We start from the raw sequence: 8,159 nt of genomic DNA, 5'->3' as shown, positions 1-8,159 counted from the left end.
ATGACACAATCCCTTCAAAAAGATTGTTACGGTATACAGTGTTTTATGGAAAACGGTAAGCCGCCGATAAATATTGCCCAGAATGCATTGTTTTCTACCGTATAGTACTGTTTTAATGGAAAACAGTATGTTACTGTCACAATTTGGCTGTTTTCTTACAGCAGTTTGTTACAGTGTGCAGTTTTAAAGCTAGAGTGAAGATCATGGTATCATATGATACTAGACTAGACGTAAGGAATAGATTGCTGTCAAGTAGGTCAAGGCATGACAAGCAGGCTAAATATTGCTGCAAAGTTACGCTAAATTTTGGCAAGGGAAAAACAAACGGGTCTCGACCTCTGACCTCCAGATCTCTGAATGAAAATGGGTTGTCTGGGCAGCTACAGCTCTCCCCTTTGCAGACATGCCCACCTTATGATAATTCCATGCAGTTTGGGGCACAAACCATGCAGGTTTTTGCATGCAGTACAAATGTGTTCTTTTGGCCTACTGTAAAATGGTGTATTTGTGCATACTGGGCACTAAACAGTCTAATAAATTGGGTGTGACTGGAAAACTGAGACTCTTGTGGATTCAGTGAGGCACAATTTATTCATGTGTGATGATGTTAGCCCTCATAGTAGCCACTTCATTGTAGTGAGACCATTTTTTGAAACTTGACGTCACTGTGCAAAATAATCTATTGTGACCTCTAGGATTATCACAGCCTACAAACTAGAGGGCATTCAGAGGATGTATGTCTTTCTAGGTATATTGTCAGTAAAGGGAAGTTTCTGAGCAATTTCCAGAACAGAATGCTCACCATCCAATTGCCAAGAAGATGTTTTTGACACCAAATCAAAGCCTGAATTTTTCTTTGGTGTTCCTCAAGGTCTTGTTGTCCTAATGTTATGTAACTCTAACAATCTGCTGCATTTCAAATCGATCTTCAGGTTCCCAGCTTTTAGATGATGTATTGCACTTCTATGTTGTTCTGTTGACCTTTTTATTTCCCCCTGAAGGTCCCCTGCCCCTTCACTAAAGTGGGTCTAAGAAAGGCCTGGAATGTTAAAGAGTTAAAACTTACATCAATATCTGTTTATTTTCAGCTGGCATAAAAATTGTCCCCACAGCTCAGCTTAGTTCACTCTCACCAAGTTGGAAGTAGGAAAATTGTTAATTTTCCTCGTATCTTATAACCGCTGATCCCAAAATTAAATGTGGAAAATAAGCAGCAAATATAGCATTTGAATGCTTTCTGGATTCCTTTTCAATACTGCCTCTTCATCCCCAGTTGTATAACCCTTGGGTATGCAGTTTATAAAAAAAAAAAAAAAAAAAAAAGTTTTCCTCTTCTGCAGCTTAAAACTTTCTTACTGTGAACAAGTGTTGGTTTTGCCAAACATGAGCATGTGTCCTGGGACAAGGCAGCTATCTCTGACACCATGACAAAGTGTGTAAGACAGTAGCTGACCATTTGCACTGGTTTCTCGGGGTGCAAACACCACTGTTCCAGGGGCCTAGTGATCATGGGGGTGGGGGGGTTCCGCATCATTTTTTTCCCCTTTTTTTTTTTTTTTTTTTTTTTGTTTTGTTTTGTTTTTTCTATTATTGTATTATTGAAATGTTTGTGAGAATTTTTGCCCAGAAAAAAAAAAAAAAAACGTTCAAAGAACATGTGACCTTTTGAAACCTGAGAAAATTCGCTTAATGTATTTTTAAAAAATATGCACTGCAAATGTGAACATTGTCCTTACTTATATAGTGCCTTTAATTTAATTTATATTTGTCTTTAATTTTACTTGCTTACCCTGAGTGTTCTTTTTGTACTTTTTGCTCACATACTTGTTTCATTTAACAACTCATACTTGATTTTTCTGAGTTTGTAATATGAGACAGTGCATCTGCAAAACCTGAAGGTGGCAGTAACACAATACAATGAATACTAACTGCCATAAAACATCACAGAGAAGAAGACCGTTCAAATGTGCAGTACCATTTAGTGTTCATCTACCACTGGAATCACAAGGCAAGCGGTGCCCCAGCATCTGGTTTTAATGTACTCAAGCAAACATGTGGCTCTAATCTTTTTGTTGGTAAGTGTCAAGATTTTTTATAATCTTGTCAGTGCAGGCTTGAATTGTTATCAAGAACAATTCCTTAGGTTATCTAGTGTTGGTGGTGACTTATAGGCCATTATATTTTAATATTAGCTAGCTCTCTTAGGCCAGATTGCTGTTTCTGTGACCACATGAACCAAAGAACAGTGACTGTTTTTTTGTTGTTGTTGTTGTTGTTGTTGTTGTTGTTGTTTGTTTGTTTTTTAGGTAATGATAAAAAAAAATTCAACCAGAAGATACTGTTGAACCTTGGACAGTATCTTGTGTCCAAAAGCACAAAAGAACAAAAACTTCTCTTTTGTACTAGATGTAGTAGTGGCAAGGCATAGCTACACCAGTTGTCTGTACATGAGTATCAGACTATGATAGGACTGGACAATTTTAATAAATATTATTGAATATTTTATGTATTTAAAATAATTAACTGAATATTGTATTTTTTTTTTTTTTTTACATATTTTGTCCATATGTTTTGATATAGGTAAACTGTGACAAAAATATTATTATAAATAATTATTATAAAAAGTTTTTTGGTGTTTCACTGATCATACATCATAAGTTGTTGCAGCAATTTTTGGGTTGATACTATTTGTTACACAGATCCTGTGCAAACCATTTTTGACAACCTGAGAATGAAGAAAAATGGTCAAAAATTCCCTCCAAAATACTACATTAGGAAACCAAGACCTTGAGCAATACTCAAGAAAAATGAATGCTGTGATCTGGTGTTTTGGCATTTGGAAACTGATGGCGAGCATTCAGTTCTGGAAATGTCTCAGAAACTCCCCCTTATTGACAATATATCTGGAAAGCCATACATCCTCTGGATGCCTTATGTCTCTAGTTTATGGTTGTAAAGTTTCATGAGGCTGTGATTATCCTAGAGGTCACAATAGGCCATTTTATATAGTAATGTCAAGTTTCAAAAAATTGTCTCCTTACAATGAAATGGCTACGATGCGGGCTAGCATCATTACACATAAAGAAAATTGAGCTCACTGAATCCACTGAGTCTCAGCTTTCCAGTCACACCCAATTTATGCAACTTCAAGACTGTATAGGCCCCAATATGCACAAATACACCCTTTTATAATTGGCCAAAAGAACACATTTGTACTGCATGCAAAAACCTGTATGGTTTGTGCCCCAAACTGCATGGGATTAGCATAAGGTGGGCATGTCTGCAAAGGGGAGAGCTGTGAGTACCCATAGGACTCATTTTCATTCAGAGATCTGGAGGTTAGGGATCAAGGGATCCCTTTGAAAATATTACATCTGATATATCTCATCTCTGTATTCTGTCCACATTGTGATGAGATCTCATTTTTTGGCATTCATTATGCAAAGGATGCACTAGTTGCGGAGGCAGCACTGTCACCAAGAGCAAATAAGGCTGGTCATTAGAAGTGACTAGAACAAAGCACCCTTGGGCATTGCCTTTTTCCTTGACCCTCTGCTCATCACTGAGACTTCTGACCCTGTACCCCAGCCTTCTCCATTGCTTTCGCCCTCAGCCTGACCTGGTATCCCTTGATCCTCTGGCCCCATCCATTAAAAATATCCTGTGCAAAGGTCAGATCTCCAAGCAGTATTTGGTGAATTTGGAGAGACCGTTTGCTCTCAGAGGTGGCAAAACCCATTTTTTGGGATATGTTGCTAGTGAAATCCTTTAAATTCAAATATTCAGCTACTATAGTGGCATAAAAAGTCATACAAGTATGAAATTTGGCAAGAAGTAGGCCTGTCTTCTGGAAGGGGTCTGGGTTTCCCTAATCCAGGTAAGATGCCTGATTCCTGGTTGAGGACATTCCATAAGAGCTTCTGAATCACTCCTAGTTTGGACCCTTATCTCAGACACCATTATTGTTTAAACTTTAAAGAATAAGGCAAGCATAAAAAAATAATTCAAACTGGTATGTAGTTGCTATGGCATATTATTCTTGTATTTTGTAGTTGATATTCAGTGTAAAATTTAAAGGGTTAACAGACGTATTAATGGAAGCAATCAGGAAAAGAGCAGCAAAGCATGACATGGCAAACTCTGGCTTCAGACTGAACATCCCTCACTAACCTGTTAATTGCTTCGTAGTACAGCTCTCTGAACTGAAAACAGGACTTAAATACACAACATTAACAAGGAAACAAGACACCAAGGGGGACACCAAGAGGGGCTGGAACACAAGATTGGAGAACACAGAGGTGAAACTGAGCTGAGGGAAACACTTGGGAAGGAACAGAACAATCAGCGGTAATTACACAACACAGGACAGGTGTGGAAAACTGGGCAGAGCAAACAAGGCTGACACAGAGGGCACAGGAAACAACATCAAAACACAAGGAAAGTACTGGGAGAAACACAAACAGTGTCCAAATATAAAGTTCAAAAACACAATTCTATGGACACAGAAGCATGACAATCAGAAGCAAAGGCTGGACTGACCTCCAGTGTCTTAAAGTGTGACCCTCCGCTGTGTTTTCATCGTTCCAAAGACTTGTTCTACCATTGATCATGCCCTGGAATGATGCTAGCTGAAGTGCTGAAACTGTGCCTGTGCCTGTGCTCGTGCTTGTGCGGTGTGATGATAGTGATTGGTCTTTTCAGATGAGGATATCTACCATCTGCCAGGAGGCCAAAGCCAGCTGGTGGATACAATGCCTGGCTGAAGATGGGGCTAATTCCTCAGGATCCTGGCATCATAAGCAAAGCCTGCACATCCCACAAAAATGTAAAAAACCTAATAATCACAGATGGCACACATTCAGACTTGGTGAAACAGCTTGTGCTTCAGGTTGGCAACTTGAAATGAGTTCTACAGATGCCCCTTGACCTCACTGGACTGTGTGACAGAGAAAGCCCATGTCCAACTGATATAAAAGATGGGGCTTTACATTCCTGACCCCAGTCATGAACCTTGGAATCCTCATTAAAATGAAAAGTGCCCCAGCTCATTAAAAGTGACCCAGTCTGCTGGGTCAAGTGATAGTCTGGCCTCAAGCAAGCCTCTGTGTTGTTAAACAAACACAGAATTGGCACCATTTGGTTCAGTAGCATGTTGGTCTAGCATTCTCTGCCTCACTACAGAAAGATATAAATGTCATCAGTTTGAAAATTATCATTTGGAATAATTCAGAAAAGTGGTTCAGAAAACTTTTTCAGGGTGGGGACCACTTACAACAAAAAAGACCCCTACATCATCAGAACACTGAGAACTAGAAAGATGGCAGTCAGTACAGTCCATACCTCTGCCAAATTATGCTATGCAGTTCTCAAGATCTGCCATTTCCAAGTCACATACCAAATTAAACTTTGGTTAATTCTTTCTTTTCATTCTTTAAATTGAAGGTAATTTATTTGCACATATTTGTTTGAATAAATTAAAAAGTTAAACAGTTATGTGCAAAATTTTGCTGTGTCACATGAATCCCTTTTGAAGTTATATGCCTTTTTGTGATTGGCAACACCCAGCACCACTCCCACCTTCTGAACAGTTTGTGCAAATCCATTCATAATGTTTTGAGATATCCTGCTAGCAAACAAAAAGACAAACAAACAGACAGAATGGGGTCATAATTTAATGACATCCAACGCTTTTGGTGGTAAAAATCAGAAAACGATTCATCACAGCAGTGTACACAGTGTAAACCCTAACCCTAACCCTAACCCTTGCAATCACATCAGCTTACCTTGTAAATAAATTAAATGTGTTGGTCTCTCTCTGACAGCACAGTTTAAGGTAAGGTGAGGAGTATTCTGCTGAAATCTCTAGCGATTGGAGTGATGACTGGCTCTTGACTGGCTCTCACTTTGGTGACTGATTAGCCCTCCAGTGCTGGTTGGCTGGGCTGTTTTTTCGTGATAGCCAACTTTTAACTATTTATAGAATACTGCACTGGTTTTACTCTTTTGCAGTTTATGTCATCCTGGTTATTTTTATTGCGCAATTTTTATTGCTGCTTACTACCACTGCTCCTTAGTACCTGCCTAACAACCAGCAGTGGGACTGTACTTCAGTTGTGGTTCTCCACTCAAGAGACGAAGTAAACTGCTAACAGCTGTGTGTGGTTTGTGCCATCTTTCATTCTCTAGTTGAAGAACAACATCACTCATCTGCAGGCTGAGATCAGACAGAAGGACAAGTTCATCCTAGAGTTCTCCTCTGGCTGCGATATCTGGGACAGTATTGGATAATGACACCACTATTCCTTGGTTCTGCTCAAGAGCTGCAGCTCACAGGCAACTAGTAAACTACCTGAAGATGTGTGGATCATCCTGGGAGCTAAACTCAAAGTCCTGGCCAGTTCCACAGCTTGTCATGAGCCTACTGAAGGCTGGTCTGTTATTGGTGGGGGTAAACACGTTGGCAAGCGATCTTATCACTCTCATCCTGAGGAGATTACACTGAAAATAAATACATCCTGGATGTACAAGATTTCCCTCCATTGCCCTGTCAGTCCCATGCATCAGCAACGGTAATACCTACTGCTCAATCCCCTGCTCCAAGTCAACCCACTCCAGTTGTGCATCGGCATCCAGGGCAAACAACAGGTTTCTCTCTGTTGCTTCTGCACTACACGTACGTATGAGCTTTTTGTACATCCCCACATTTTGTCAGAATTTCTCAGCTCCCTGAACTCAGTGGGAAAGATGTTTTAATGTCTGGCCCAATTCCCACTCTGGGACACAGAGTGGAGCAGCCCACCTGACTCCTTCAGCTCCATACCTGGCTCCAGCTTTGCATGTAGGTTGCAGCACATTGGTTTTACTGACAATTTTAATCTGTTATGGGATAAGCCAAACTTGCTAAAAGGGACAGGTTACATCCAAACTGACCACTTTCACACCACTCTAAGTAGCCCCTCCCTTGTAAACCAAGAGTCTTGATATTCCTGTAATCATAACACATAGGTTCGTCAACCAAAACATGCACACCCCATACAGAAATACTGATAATCTATCAAAGATTTGGACTAATGAATCAACTTCAGCTTCCAGTATAAATAAACTTAAAATGGCAATCTCCAGTGTGAGATCTCTATCAAATAAGACACTAATTTTAAACAATTTTATTTCATCTACAAACTTTGAGTTTATGTTTTTAACAGAATCTTGGTTGAAAAGTAATGATCATAGCCAGCTTGTTGAACTGTGTCTGCCACACTATGATTGTTTCAACCAATCCAGGGTTAGTGGTTGTGGTGGTGGTCAAGAGAGTGTTTACAGGAAGAGCTTCAAATTTTAAGGTAATTTGTGTTGAATTTTCTTCCCATGCAGTCACTTGGAGGTCTCCAGCTGATCTTATTTGCTATCATTTATCGCCTCCCAAAACCTACTGGCGGCTTTTTAGCAGAACTCCCTGAATTTTTATCTGTTCTTGTTTTAAATTATGAATATTTCTTTGTGGCTGTATATCCATGTTGATGACTCTACTAATGTCCATTCTACTGATTTTTTAAAGCATTGCTATCATACAGTGGATCATTTATTTAACCTGGGTGTAAATATATCTTCTCTGGAATTACTGGTTATGAGTCTAATCACAAATGTATAATTTTTAACTGTGAATCACCATTTATTAAGATATTAAAGCTATCTCATTCCAACCATTGTTTACTGGCTTTGTAGCACTGCTATATAAGGCAAAAAAGGTTCACTTTTATGGTCCAAGTAATCAAAACAGTGGTTAACAAAGTGTATAATATTGTTCATCCTGTATGACAATGCCCTATAATCATATATGGGATTGTGTTTTTTGTATTGCCTTTGTTTACATTATGATCAGCTGACTCAGTAAATTGGATGCAGCAGAGATTTATGGATGGGTTTACAGGGACACAGAAGTGACAGGTGTGGGGCGTGCAAACAAAAAGCCCAGGGAGTCTGTGAGAGGCCGGGTGAAATTATGAATCAAAGTGCACTGGATTAATACTACGCATGGAATTAGTGAAATGCTTCACTCCCCAGAGATACTGGATTTTGTACTGGAGATCTGACGAGTCAATCAAACTGGGAGGATGGGAGAACGCACAACTTTTCAGAGCTTATTACTGCCCATCAGCATA

General features: G+C 39.4%; 1 long non-coding RNA gene across 2 annotated transcripts; it reads left to right on the top strand.

Moving 5' to 3' along the window:
* Positions 1-1,971: 1,971 nt before the first annotated feature.
* LOC115373962 (uncharacterized) lies at positions 1,972-7,657 on the top strand. 2 transcript variants are annotated; one of them, XR_003929579.1, is made up of 4 exons: positions 1,972-2,075; positions 4,702-4,825; positions 6,187-6,673; positions 7,372-7,657. It is a non-coding gene; the product is annotated as an uncharacterized LOC115373962 (long non-coding RNA). The 2 variants fall into 2 exon arrangements; XR_003929578.1 differs by lacking the exon at positions 7,372-7,657 and having other exon boundaries at positions 6,187-6,772.
* Positions 7,658-8,159: the final 502 nt, after the last annotated feature.

This window comes from Myripristis murdjan, chromosome 2, assembly GCF_902150065.1.
Source record: "Myripristis murdjan chromosome 2, fMyrMur1.1, whole genome shotgun sequence".
NCBI lineage: Eukaryota > Metazoa > Chordata > Actinopteri > Holocentriformes > Holocentridae > Myripristis > Myripristis murdjan.
The sequence above is the reverse complement of the archived record's forward strand: the minus strand, read 5'-3'. Positions and strand labels throughout refer to the sequence as shown.